At 40.3% G+C, this 14,940-nt stretch overlaps 1 long non-coding RNA gene across 1 annotated transcript in view; it reads right to left on the bottom strand.

Annotated features, from left to right (window-relative positions):
- Window positions 1–915: 915 nt before the first annotated feature.
- LOC139182592 (uncharacterized) overlaps window positions 916–14,940 on the bottom strand; it is a 145,833-nt gene continuing 131,808 nt past the window's right edge. Inside the window, exon 6 of the long non-coding RNA XR_011566098.1 lies at window positions 916–2,962. This is a non-coding gene — a long non-coding RNA (uncharacterized lncRNA). The remainder of the gene's footprint in view (window positions 2,963–14,940) is intronic.

Below are 14,940 nucleotides of genomic sequence, written 5' to 3'. Positions count from 1 at the left end.
CAAACAAATAACACTGGCGTGTGCTCGCAGTGCCTCAGCCACACTGGGCCTGACCCCCTGCTCACGGCGCATGTAGCCTCCCTGCCCACACTGTTCAGGCTCTAGGTTGCTCCGCCAGGAACTATCCGCAGCTGGCCCTGGGCTGCCTGCACCTCCCAGGTCCAAGCCGCTCAGGTTCAGGCACTCAGGTAGTCCTCAGATGCGCAGACTTGGTTGGGCCTGCGTTTTGTGCCCTTCCCAGGTCCGAGCAGCTCAGATGATGAGGTGTTTGGCGAGCGTGATTGCTGTGACTTATCACCTCCCCGCCACTCGGTTATCTAGGTGTACAACCGGCGCACCTTCTCAGGCAGATGTTGACCGTCCAGACCCCCAAGAAGTTTTAGTTAGCAAAGAAGCCTGCTTACAGTTTTATAGATAATGTCTCTCGGGGGCTGCGATTGCCCCCTTCCGGCTCTGGCTGCCTGTCACCGGAAGGGGAAGGTCTGCAGCCGGCTATCTCTGTTCAGTCCTTTGTTCCGTGCGCGGGCCTGGCAGTGTCTTAGGTTAGGGATGGCTTTTCGCGTGGTAGATATCCCACAGTCTGGTTTGCTAGCCCAAATTATTTCGCTCAGACAGTGCTCAGGGTATTCAGGCCAGATCCTTACTCTAAGCGATGCAGCCCGCGCCGCGCCTCCCTGCCCAGCCACCGCTTGCTAATGGCGTGTGCAGGTGTCTGCACTGCTTCTCTGCTGGGGGAGTTACCGTAGGGCTCAGAATCTGCGAGTTTCAATTGTTTATTTATTTTTTCTCCCTGTTATGTTGCCCTCTGTGCTTCCAAAGCTCGGCACAGATTCAGCAGTGAGAAGGTTTCCTGGTGTTTGGAAACTTCTCTCTTTTTAAGACTCCCTTCCCGGGACGGAACTCCGTCCCTCCCTCTTTTGTCTCTTTTTTTTTTTTTTGTCTTTTATATTTTTTCCTACCTTCTTTCGAAGACTTGGGTTGCTTTTCTGGGTGCCTGATGTCCTCTACCGGCATTCAGAAGTTGTTTTGTGGAATTTACTCAGCGTTTAAATGCTCTTTTGATGAATTTGTGGGGGAGAAAGTGTTCTCCCCATCCTACTCCTCCACCATCTTGGCTCCTCCCCCTTGCCATCTCTTTTTAATATCTTCTGCTTCTGTTAGGTCCATATCATTTCTGTCCTTTATCAAGCCCATCTTTGCATGAAATGTTTCTTTGGTATCTCTGATTCTCTTGAAGAGATCCCTAGTCTTTCCCATTCTGTTGTTTTCCTCTATTTCTTTGCATTGATCCCTGAGGAAGGCTTTCTTATCTCTTCTTGCTATTCTTTGGAACTCTGCATTCAGATGTTTATATCTTTCCTTTTCTCCTTTGCTTTTCGCTTCTCTTCTTTTCACAGCTATTTGTAAGGCCTCCCCAGACAGCCTTTTGCTTTTTTGCATTTCTTTTCTATAGGAATGGTCTTGATCCCTGTCTCCTGTACAATGTCATGAACCTCATTCCATAGTTCATCAGGCACTCTATCTATCAGATCTAGGCCCTTAAATCTATTTCTCACTTCCACTGTATAATCATAAGGGATTTGATTTAGGTCATACCTGAATAGTCTAGTGGTTTTCCCTACTTTCTTCAATTTCAGTCTGAATTTGGCAATAAGGAGTTCATGGTCTGAGCCACAGTCAGCTCCTGGTCTTGTTTTTGCTGACTGTATAGAGCTTCTCCATCTTTGGCTGCAAAGAATATAATCAATCTGATTTTGGTGTTGAACATCTGGTGATGTCCATGTATAGAGTCTTCTCTTGTGTTGTTGGAAGAGGGTGTTTGTTATGACCAGTGCATTTTCTTGGAAAAACTCTATTAGTCTTTGCCCTGCTTCATTCCGTATTCCAAGGCCAAATTTGCCTGTTACTCCAGGTGTTTCTTGACTTCCTACTTTTGCATTCCAGCCCCCTATAATGAAAAGGACATTTTTTGGGGTGTTAGTTCTAAAAGGTCTTGAAGGTCTTCATAGAACCGTTCAACTTCAGTTTCTTCAGCGTTACTGGTTGGGGCATAGACTTGGATTACTGTGATATTGAATGGTTTGCCTTGGAAACGAACAGAGATCATTCTGTCGTTTTTGAGATTGCATCCAAGTACTGCATTTTGGACTCTTTTGTTGACCATGATGGCCACTCCATTTCTTCTGAGGGATTCCTGCCCGCAGTAGTAGATATAATGGTCATCTGAGTTAAATTCACCCATTCCAGTCCATTTCAGTTCGCTGATTCCTAGAATGTCGACATTCACTCTTGCCATCTCTTATTTGACCAATTCCAATTTGCCTTGATTCATGGACCTGACATTCCAGATTCCTATGAAATATTGCTCTTCACAGCACCGGACATTGCTTCTATCACCAGTCACCTCCACAGCTGGGTATTGCTTTTGCTTTGGCTCCATCCCTTTATTCTTTCTGGAGTTATTTCTCTGCTGATCTCCAGCAGCATATTGGGCACCTACTGACCTGGGGAGTTTCTCTTTCAGTATCCTATCATTTTGCCTTTTCATACTGTTCATGGGGTTCTCAAGGCAAGAATACTGAAGTGGTTTTCCATTCCCTTCTCCAGTGGACCACATTCTGTCAAATCTCTCTACCATGTCCCGCCCATCTTGGGTTGCCCCACGGGCATGGCTTAGTTTCATTGAGTTAGACAAGGCTGTGGTCCTAGTGTGATTAGATTGACTAGTTTTCTGTGAGTATGATTTCAGTGTGTTTGCCCTCTGATGCCCTCTTGCAGCACCTACCGTCTTATTTGGGTTTCTCTTACCTTTGGTGTGGGGTATCTCTTCACGGCTGCTCCAGCAAAGCACAGCCATTGCTCCTTACCTTGGACGAGGGGTATCTCCTCACTGCCGCCCTTCCTGATCTTTTAGTAGTTCTAAATTTCAAGATATTTTATCTGGTGACATAGACTTTATAACCTAATTAAAAAAAAAGTGTACAGTTTAAAAATGCTCATATTTTGCAATTCATTCAAACCAAAATTCTAAATGTTCTTTAAACAGAAAAGGGCAATACAGTTACAAACTCTCAACCCTTGTTATCTCTTGCACATAATTTCTCTATTCTTGTTCCTGGGTTACAAAGCACCGCTGGAAAAATTTTTATAAACCCATACTCAAAAGTATCCTAGAGTAAGAAAATAAAGGACAAATATAAAGAGGATGCTAGCCTGCAATTCAAACAATGATAGCTAATACATGCTTAAATGTAAAGCACAAGGTAAACATGAACAATCAAAAATTCCATTTCCTTACTTTGTTATATCTGGCTTTCAACTCTTATGATTAAAGGCAATGATTTCCCTTGAACATCAAAGACAGCAGACACACACTATAAAGTGCATAAGAAAAATCTTGTTTTCTGTTTATTGCCAAAATCGCATAGATACCTCAAAGGGAGAAACAAAGACAAAGTGTGAGAGTTCTAGACTCATCTATGCTTGTCACCAACTTGAGGTGTGTTTTGAGTTCCTTATTGTAATCACCAGTGTCCCTCGTTATTATCTTTTTCTTTGCCACATTCAACACTATTCCTTTTATTCTGGCCAACTCATTTAACCTGTCTGGTAAAGTCTTGTCATTCATCATAACAATGTAGTGAAAATTTTGGAGACTTTAAAGACTTGAAGAATATTAAATGAAAAGGGTGTTTAATGGTGATATATTGGAGGTACTATAAAGATAGAGTTTGGAAATAGATATGGATACAAGACTCCCTATAGACATTCAGATATGTAAGACAATGCTCAACATTGTGCTCTGTGAAAATGAATTGACTGTGAACTAGCTCACCTACATCCTCAGACTTCTCCTGGATTATTCCTCCCGTGACCCTGACTAACGTCAAAACTCCCCAGCAGTGTCTCCGTCCACCACTCCTCAGAATTACATTAATTTAGGAAGCAACATATTCTAACCTCCTCCAGCCACTGCCACACCTTCCCTCTACCACCAGCTCTCAGCAATGCCTCTCCTGTTGACCCCTTGTTCCCTCCTTGATGCTGCTTTCCACCAACCTCCAGACCCACCAGTAACTCTCTTGATAGTTTAGCCTTTGTCTTGCAGTCTTCTCTCAACTGATTCATGGTAATACCTTGTTCATCTCAATGTCCATATGAATGGTGCTTTCCACACATCAGCCTCAGTGTTTTTACACCACCTCTGCACCTTCACTGAAGCACCCACCCACATTTACCTTTGGATCTGTTATTCAGCTTACAAGATTTTAAGTCGAGATTTCCTTTCTTTGATTGTTATGTATCCTTCCTCCCTTTCCATATTTATTGAAATTGCTGCTCAGTCACCCTCATCACAGCTTTCAACCTGTTCATTTCTCCCTTACCTCGGTTCTTTCTTTATTTGTCTTTTTAGCCATCTGTGGCTATCATAATGAACAAGTTAATATAATCCATATTAGTACTCCAGAATCCTTTATGTTTCCTTTTTCCATAACACTGGCCTTGGCAATCTTCAGTTCTGAGCAAACTGTCATCCACTTTCTCCACACTCCTATCAGGCTGCTGAATATTACTGAAGAAAATTTCGAATTTGAGTCACTTCTTTTCATTCCAAAATCTGGCCTCAATTGGGCCTGCACTTCTATTCACAATTTTGGAATTTATCTCTGACTAAGCCTCTATTACTTATGCTGAATCAAATTGTTATCAGTAATCTCAAAGTCTACGTACCTCGTCATCTTCCATTTTCTTAATAGCGCTCTGTATGATGTAAATGTAATAGCTTTCTCTTTTCCATACTTCAAATTTTCAGCTTGCATAATCCATCCTATTCTTTTTTAGAGGAAGGCATGTTTGTACTGCTGCTTCCATTACATGTGTCCATTCCTTTCCCAACTCCTCCAAGAATGTATTCTATTCATCATCACACCCACCTCTGGCATCCTTTCTCAGCCAATAATTACATCCAGGTCTCCCACACTCATACAAAGTTCCATCAACCATCCTATCTCCATGAGATATCATTCTTCCTGTGTCTTCTTGCAACCATCAAGTGGAAAAGTATCTATGCTTGATGCCTCCAACTTCAACTTCCATTTATTCCTCATTTATGTGCATCTAACCTCGCCAAGGTCAACAGTGACCAGCTTAGTCACATAATCTTTTTTATTAATAATCATTTTCTCAAAGAACATTCAAAGACATGAGAAAATTCCCATGATAGAATGTTAAAAAAATTTTAAGTAACAAAATTATAGAATATGGTCTCATTTTGTGTTAAAGTGTTGACATGGGTCAAGATCCTCTGGAGCAGGAACTGGCAACTCACTCCAGTATTCTTGCCTGGAGAATTTCATGGACAGAGGAGCCTGGCGGGCTACAGTCCATGGGGTTGCAAGAGTCAGATACGACTGAGTGACTAACACTAACACTAAAAAGCATGTTAATGTGTATGTCTGTTCAGAAAGTAAGTGGGAAAAAAACTACCAAAATGTTAGAAGTTATCAGATTAAAGGTTACTGATAAATAAGTCAAATTATAGATACTTTTTACATATTTTTATGCTTTTACAAATATGCTTTAAATGAGTATTACTTTCAAAATCAGAGAAGCAAAAAAGGATTTAAATATATATATTTTTTTCTTCATTCTTCTTTCTCAATCCTCTAATGTGTTTCACCATATTGATTGCAAGTCCCAAGAATTTTTCCCTGGACTGGCCTCCAAGACATGCAATCTGTGCAGTCACACAGTGACCCATATTTAGAAAGACTCTGCATGCAGTTTAGGACTCTTTTGTCTCTGTTTTTAAATTCTTAACAGTTTTTCAACAGGGGCCCCATATTTCCTTTTCCACTAAGCCATACTAATTATGTAGCTTGTCTTGACTCTTCCTTTAGCTTCAGACACTACATTCTCTTTTTCCTACATCTCTAACCTGCCTTTTTTATTTCATTATTCCACTCACTAAATTCAGTTTTTTATAAGAGTTCCCATCACCAACCTTACTCTATCCTGTTATTCTCACTAATGGATTCAGTTTTCACTTCATCAAATGCCATCTAAACACGCTACCTGAATCTTGAGCTTCAAATCTGTGTTTCCAACCATAATCTGGGTATTTTCACTGGTACCTTCAATCAGCACTTCACATTTAACATGTCCAAAAAAAGAATGCAGCCTCTACTTATGTGTTCTTCCATTACCTTCTTCTTGCCCTCAACTTTATGTTTTGGAGGTTTACTCATGTTGATGCATGCCACTATAGTTCACTTATTTTCACTGCTGTGTAGTATTCTGCTGTTTGAACATATTTCAATTTATTTCTCCATTTTTCTTGAGATGAATTTTTGGATTCTTTCAGTGGGGGAGTTTTCTATTTCTCATTACATACTGGTACACACATGCAAAAAAAGAGTTTCCCTGGATTATGAAGCTAGGAATGATATGGCTTTGCCACAGAGTACACACAAATTCAACTTTACTCGACAATACCAAACTGTTTTCAAAGTGGTTGCTGCAAACTCCTAAATTATCCCTGTGCCCCCCAATAGCCCCTTACCATAAACTTGTGTTCTATGTCTGTGGATCTATTTCTGTTTTGTATGTAAGTTCATTTGTATCTTTTTTTTTTAGATTCTACATATTAACAATATCATACGATATTTATCTGTCTGACTTCACTTAGAATGATACTCTCCAGGTCCACTTAGGTTGCTGCAAATGGCACTGTTTCATTCTCTTTTACTACTGAGCAATATTCCACTGTATATATGTACCACAGCTCCTTTATCCATTCATCTGTTGATTTTGCTTCTATGTCTTGGTTATTATAAATAGTGCTGCACTGAACATTGGGGTACACATATCTTCACACTACTATATATTTATTGTGTATAGATACCAACAAGGAACTACTGTATAGCACAGGGAACTATATTCAATATTTTGTAATAACCTATAAGAAAAAATTTGGAAAAAATATGCATATGTGTGTGTATATAAATCATGTTGCTATACACCTGAAACTAACAGAACATTGCAAATCAGCTATGTTAGTGTTAGTCACTCAGTCATGTCCAACTCTTTGCGACCCCCTGGACTATAGTCCACCAGGCTCCTCTGTCTATGGAATTCTCCAGGCAAGAATACTGGAGTGGGGTGCCATTCCCTTCTCCAGGGGATCTTCCCAACCCAGGGATCAAACCTGGGTCTCCTGAATTGCAGACAATTAGAAAAGAGAGAGAGAGATTGCCATAAATTTACATACACTCCTATCTGCAGGATGTGAAAGTTCTTGTTGTTCTATACCCTCACTGACACTTGAAATTGTTGGGCTGAAATTTGTCAATGCCATGGTAACTCACTGTGATTTTTATTTTCACCTCCCTGATTATTAATGATAATGGACATCTTTCATACACTAATTATATGTGAAAAGAATCCTGTCCTTGTAGTACTTTTATAATCAGAAAATTGCCTTTTTTTTTTAATTATACTCTATACCATAGCCAGCTGTTGTCAGTATAGAAAAGGTTTTCACTCAACGCTAAAGAAGACTAAAATCTAAATTCCTATCCTCACTTAGATGTTAAACTTGACCAGTGTCAAAAACTCTTCTACTTTGGGATTTGACTAAGTAATATACTCTCATGACTATGATGATTTATAAAAATAGTTTTGTATGGAATCTATCCGTGTAACCAGCTCAGTGCCATATTTAGAGACAGATTAGCTTCCCTGGTGGCTCAGAGGTTAAAGCATCTGCCTCCAATACAGGAGACCCGGGTTCGATCCCTGGGTCGGGAAGATCCCCTGGAGAAGGAAACGGTAACCCATTCCAGTATTCTTGCCTGGAGAATCCCATGGACAGAGAAGCCTGGTAGGCTACAGTCCACGGGATCGCAAAGAGTCGAACACGTCTGAGCAACTTCACTAACTTCAGGGATAGACATAATATAGAAGAAAGAATTCTCATGCCACCCAGAAGAACTCAGCTCTTAACCCGCAAGAACAATAACTAGGGAAGGAAACACAAGAATCTATTTTTTGAAGAGTCTTCTCTACTCAGGAAAGCACATGTGGAAACCATGGGAAATGAAAGTACACTGTCAGCCCTGGCCCAGCCCAGCTCCACCTCTCCTAGACACTCCCTTGACACTTTCTGGAGTTCCCCAGGCATGCTCTCCTCATAAGTCACTGCTTCCTGTCTATGTCACCTAAATATTTCACATCAGGGAAGACTAAGTACCCTGAGGCAAGGAATCCCCCAGATTGAGTTGAAGTTAATTAACTTACAAAGTGCACATGGCCATGAATTTCAAGTTCCTGAATTACAGAGATGAGACGATGATTAATTCAGTTCAATCTGACAGATATTTGTTAAGCAACTACTATTACCCTCATAAAACAATAGAACCCTTTGTCAGTTAGTAAGCAAAGTTTATAAATCAAGAATAAGAAAGGATTCCACAGCTCTTACTTGAAAATAGAAAGACTGCTATCAAGCCACATCCTGATTTCATCATGATTTTGTGCAGGGTATTTAATAAAATGCTATACTTAATAAGTCTCATCCTCACTTTCCTCTCCAGTAACAACTGTGAGAAAGTTGGCCCTGATATTTATTTCAAAAGATTCTTGTTAATTCACAATCAATTATTGCTCTACCATTCTATCCTCTGAAGTAAAAATATAATAATGGCCAAAATTTATTGAGTTCTTACTATGTGCCAGGAGTTACAGCAAGTGATATGCATAGCTTCTCATTTAAGCTTCACAACAACGCTCTGAGGTGTATTTTCTTGATGCTGTTGCTGCTCTGATTTAGGTGTAATTCCCACAAAATAATAATCTATATTTAAAGAACAATTTGATATGTTTTAATGGTATATATTCCTCTGAAACCATCACCATAACCAAGACAATGAAAATATCCATCGGTCCAAAAGTTTCCTCATGACATTTTATAATCTCTCCCTTTCACTCCTCCCTGTTTTCTCCCTCCTTCCCATTCAAGCAAATACTGATTGTTATAGATTAGCTTGAGCTTTCCAGAAATTTTGAAAATGGCATCTTTTCGTATGTACACTGTTTTTCTGGTTTTTATTCATCATAGTTATTTTGAGATTCATCCATTTGGGATAATTGTCAACAGTTGTTTGTTTGTTTTTAGCATTATTTCTTAGCTCCAGATTCCATTATCTGGATTACCATGATCAGTTTGTTCATTCACCTTTGATATTTGACCTTTTTTCCAGGTTTTGTCTAACATTTATTAAACCAGTTTCAGTTCAGTTCAATTCAGTCGCTCAGTCGTGTCCAACTCTTTGCGATCCCAAGAATCGCAGCATGCCAGGCCTCCCTGTCCATCACCAACTCCCAGAGTTTACTCAAACTCATGTCCATCGAGTTGGTGATGCCATCCAGCCATCTCATCCTCTGTAGTCCTCTTCTCCTCCTGCCCCCAATCCCTCCCAGCATCAGGGTCTTTTCCAAAGAGTCAACTCTTCGCATGAGGTGGCCAAGTATTGGAGTTTCAGCTTCGGCATGAGTCCTTCCAAAGAACACCCAGGACTGATCTCCTTTAGGATGGACTGGTTGGATCTCCTTGCAGTCCAAGAGCCTCTCAAGAGTCTTTTCCAACACCACAGTTCAAAAGCATCAATTCTTCGGCACTCAGCTTTCTTCACAGTCCAACTCTCACATCCATACATGACCACTGGAAAAACCATAGTCTTGACTAGACGGACCTTTGTTGGCAAAGTCTCTGCCCTTTAATATGCTATCTAGGTCGGTCATAACTTTCTTTCCAAGGAGTAAATGTCTTTTAATTTCATGGCTGCAATCACCATCTGCAGTGATTTTGGACCCAAAAAAATAAAATCAGCCACTGTTTCCACTGTTTCGCCATCTAGTGCCCATGAAGTGATGGGACCAGATGCCATGATCTTCATTTTCTGAATGTTGAGCTTTAAGCCAACTTTTTCACTCTCCTTTTTTACTTTCATCAAGAGGCTTTTTAGTTCCTCTTCACTTTCTGCCATAAGGGTGGTGTCATCTGCATATCTGAGGTTATTGATATTTCTCCTGGCAATCTTGATTCCAGCTTGTGCTTCTTCCAGTCCAGCGTTTCTCATGATGTACTCTGCATATAAGTTAAATAAGCAGGCTTACAATATACAGCCTTGGCGTACTCCTTTTCCTATTTGGAACCAGTCTGTTGTTCCATGTCCAGTTCTAACTGTTGCTTCCTGACCTGCATATAGGTTTCTCAAGAGGCAGGTCAGGTGCTCTGGTATTCTGATCTCTTTCAGAATGTTCCACAGTTTATTGTGATCCATATAGTCAAAGGCTTTGGCATAGTCAATAAAGCAGAAATAGATATTTTTCTGGAACTCTCTTGCTTTTCGGATGATCCATCAAATGTTGGCAACTTGATCTCTGGTTCCTCTGCCTTTTCTAAAACCAGCTTGAACATCTGGAAGGTCATGATTCATGCATTGCTGAAGCCTGGCTTGGAGAATTTTGAGCATTACTTTACTCGCATGTGAGATGAGTGCAATTGTGTGGTAGTTTGAGCATTCTTTGGCATTGCCTTTCTTTGGAATTGGAATGAAAGCTGACCTTTTCCAGTCCTGTGGCCACTGCTGAGTTTTCCAAATTTGCTGGCATACTGAGTGCTGGCACAGGAGGGCCGAGAGGAGCTACTCCACATTCCAGGTCAGGAGGGGCGGCCGTGAAGAGATACCCCTCGTCCAAGGTAAGAGAAATCCAAGTAAGATGGTAGGTGTTGTGAGAGGGCATCAGAGGGCAGACACACTGAAACCATAATCACAGAAAACTAGCCAATCTGATCACATGGACCACAGCCTTGTCTAACTCAATGAAACTAAGCCATGCCATGTGGGGCCACCCAAGACGGGCGGGTCATGGTGGAGAGGTCTGACAGAATGGAGAAGGGAATGGCAAATCACTTCAGTATTCTTGCTTTGAGAACCCCTTGAACAGTATGAAAAGGCAAAATGATAGGATACTGAAAGAGGAACTCCCCAGGTCAGTAAGTGCCCAATATGCTACTGGAGATTAGTGGAGAAATAACTCCAGAAAGAATGAAGGGATGGAGCCAAAGCAAAAACAATACCCCGTTGTGGATGTGACTGGTGATAGAAGGAAGGTCCAATGCTGTAAAGAGCAATATTGCATAGGAACCTGGAATGTTAGGTCCGTGAATCAAGGCAAATTGGAAGTGGTCAAACAGGAGATGGCAAGAGTGAATGCTGACATTCTAGGAATCAACAAACTAAAATGGACTGGAATGGGTAAATTTAACTCAGATGACCATTATATCTACTACTGTGGGCAAGAATCCCTTAGGAGAAATGGAGTGGCCATCATGGTCGACAAAAGAATCCGAAATGCAGTACTTGGATGCAGTCTCAAAAATGACAGAATGATCTTTGTTCATTTCCAAGGCAAACCATTCAATATCATGGTGATCCAAGCCTATGCCCCAAGCAGTAACACTGAAGAAGCTGAAGTTGTACGGTTCTATGAAGACCTTCAAGACCTTTTAGAACTAACACCCAAAAAAGATGTCCTTTTCATTATAGGGGACTGGAATGCAAAAGTAGGAAGTCAAGAAACACCTGGAGTAACAGGCAAATTTGACCTTGGAGTACAGAATGAAGCAGGGCAAAGACTAATAGAGTTTTGCCAAGAGAACGCACTGGTCATAGCAAACTCCCTCTTCCAACAACACAAGAGAAGACTCTACACATGGACATTACCAGATGGTCAACACTGAAATCAGATTGATTATATTCTCTGCGGCCAAAGATGGAGAAGTTCTATACAGTCAGCAAAAACAAGACCGGGAGCTGACTGTGGCTCAGACCATGAACTCCTTATTGCCAAATTCAGACTGAAATTGAAGAAAGTAGGGAAAACCACTAGACCATTCAGGTATGACCTAAATCAAATCCCTTATGATTATACAGTGGAAGTGAGAAATAGATTTAAGGGACTAGATCTGATAGACAGATGCCTGATGAACTATGAATGGAGGTTCGTGACACTGTACAGGAGACAGGGATCAAGACCATCCCCAAGAAAAAGACATGCAAAAAAACAAAATGGCTATCTGAGGAGGTCTTTGACATTACTTTGCCAACAAAGGTCTGTCTAGTCAAGGCTACGGTTTTTCCAGTGGTCATGTATGGATGTGAGAGTTGGACTGTGAAGAAAGCTGAGTGCCAAAGAATGGATGCTTTTGAACTGTGGTGTTGGAGAAGATCTTGAGAGTCCCTTGGACTGCAAGGAGATCCAACCAGTCCATTCTGAAGATCAGCCCTGGGATTTCTTTGGAAGGAATGATGCTAAAGCTGAAACTCCAGTACTTTGGCCACCTGATGCGAAGAGTTGACTCATTGGAAAAGACTCTGATGGTGGGAGGGATTGTGGGCAAGAGGAGAAGGGGACGACAGAGGATAAGATGGCTGGATGGCATCACTGACTTGATGGACGTGAGTCTCAGTGACCTCCGGGAGTTGGTGAGGGACAGGGAGGCCTGGCATGCTGCTATTCATGGGCTCACAAAGAGTCAGACACAACTGGGTGGCTGAAGTGAACTGAACTGAACTGAAAAAGCAAAGAAGAAAAGGAAAGTTATGCCCATTTGAATGCAGAGTTCCAAAGAATAGCAAGGAGAGATAAGAAAGACTTCCTCAGTGATCAAAGCAAAGAAATAGAGGAAAACAATAGAATGGGAAACACTAGAGATCTCTTCAAGAAAATTAGAGATACCAAGGGAACATTTCATGCAAAGATGGGTTCGATAAAGGACAGAAATGGTATGGACCTAACATAAGCAGAAGATATTAAGAAGAAGTAGCAAGAATACACAGAAGAACTGCACAAAAAGATCTTCATACCCAGATAATCATGATGGTGTGATCACTCTCCTAGAGCCAGACATCCTGGAATGTGAAGTCAAGTGGGCCTTGGAAAGCATCACTACAAACAAAGCTAGTGGAGGTGATGGAATTGCAGTTGAGCTATTTTAAATCCTGAAAGATGATGCTTTGAAAGTGCTGCACTCAATAAAGCAGTTTAAACACTCAGATATAGGTTTTTGGATGAGCGTGTGCTTTCATTTCTCTTGTGTAAATATCTAGGGGAGGAAAGACTAGGTTACCTCTAGGTTAGATATATGCTTAACATTAAAGGATCTGCGCATTGTATTGCGGCTGTAACAAATTACCAAAAAAAAAAAAAAAAAAATTAAGTGGCTTAAAAACAACACAAATTTATTTCATAGCTCTAGAGGTCAAAATTTTGAAGTTAAAGTGTTAGCCAGACTGTTCCTTCTGGAAGATTCAGGGGAAAATTTATTTGCCTTCCTTTGTTAACTGCTGGTCTGCTTGTATTCCACAGGTTCTTGGCCTCTTTCCCAGGACACTAACTTCCTACTTCTGTGGTCACACAGCCTACTACTGACTCTTATTCTCCTGACTCTGTCTTATAAGGACACCTTTGTGATTATATTATACTCATGTGGATATGATAATCTCCTGGATCTTTAAGATCTTTCACTTAGTCACATCTACAAAGTCTTTTATGATGAAATCTACTCACAGGTTCTGGGCATTAAGATATGAACATCTCTGAGTAGCCATTATTCAACCTACCAATCTGTCTTCCAAAGAGGTTGTATCATTTTACATCCCCAACAGCGGGATAAGGGATTACAGCCACTATACATCCTTATCAACACTTGTTAGACATTTTAATATTAACCATTCTAACAGGTTCACAGTAAAATCTCATTGTCCTTTTAATTTGCACTTCTTGAATAATTGGCTTCCCTGGTGGCTCAGACAGTAAAGAATCTGCCTACAAACCCGGAGACTTGGGTTGGATCCCTGGGTCGGGAAGATCCCCTGGAGGAGTGCATGGCAACCCATTCCAGTATTCTTGCCAGGAGAATCCCCATGGACAAAGGAGACTGGCAGGTACAGTCCATGGGGTCACAGGGTTGGACACAACTGAGCAACTAAGCACAAACAAATCTTAAATAACAGATGATGTTGAACATCTTTTCATGTATTTCTTTGCCAATAGTAAATTTTCTTAAGTGAAGTGTTTTTTTAAGTTTTTTCCACTTTTTAAATTGGGTTTGTATTTTTATTGCTGGGTTTTAAGAGTAGTTTATATATTCTGAATATGAAATTGTTATTAGATATGATTTGCAAATATTTCATGCCAGTCTGTGGCTTCTCTATTTGTTCTCTTAACAGAGTCTTTCAAAATGCTGAAGTTTTTCATTTTGATTAGGTTCAATTTATAATTTTTTTCTTTTATAAACTGGGCCTTGGTGCCATGTCTAAAAAGTCTTTGCCTAATCTAAGGTCAAAAAGATTTTCTCTTGTATTTTCTTCTAGACATCTTATAGTTTTAGTTCTTATGTTTAAGTCTATGGTCCATTTTGAATTAAGCTTTATATGTAGTGTAAGATAAGAATTAAAGTCCTTTGTTTTGCACATAAATATCCAATTGTTCTAGCACCACTGGTTGAAAAGCCTAGCCTTTCTCCACTGAATTGCTTTGTGCCCTTAGTTGTCCATATATATGCGAATCTATCTTCACAGTATCTGGTCTATTATATTTACCTATTTGTCCATCTGTGTACCATTAGCACACTGTCTTGATTATGTTAATTTATAAGACTTGGAAGCAGATAATGTTAATCCTCCAATTTTATTCTTTTCTAAGTTGTCTTGGTTATTTTGGGTCTTCATTTTTTTCATTTGAATTTTATAATTATATTGCAATGTATATGTATAAGTCTGTGAGGATTTTGATTGGGATTATATTGAATTTCTAGCTTATTTTGAAGAGAAATGACATCATGGCAACATTGATTCTCCTGTCCTATGAACA

The sequence above is a fragment of the Bos indicus genome, chromosome 1 (assembly GCF_029378745.1).
Source record: "Bos indicus isolate NIAB-ARS_2022 breed Sahiwal x Tharparkar chromosome 1, NIAB-ARS_B.indTharparkar_mat_pri_1.0, whole genome shotgun sequence".
NCBI classification, from domain to species: Eukaryota; Metazoa; Chordata; class Mammalia; order Artiodactyla; family Bovidae; genus Bos; species Bos indicus.
This window is presented reverse-complemented; position numbering and strand designations above follow the sequence as displayed.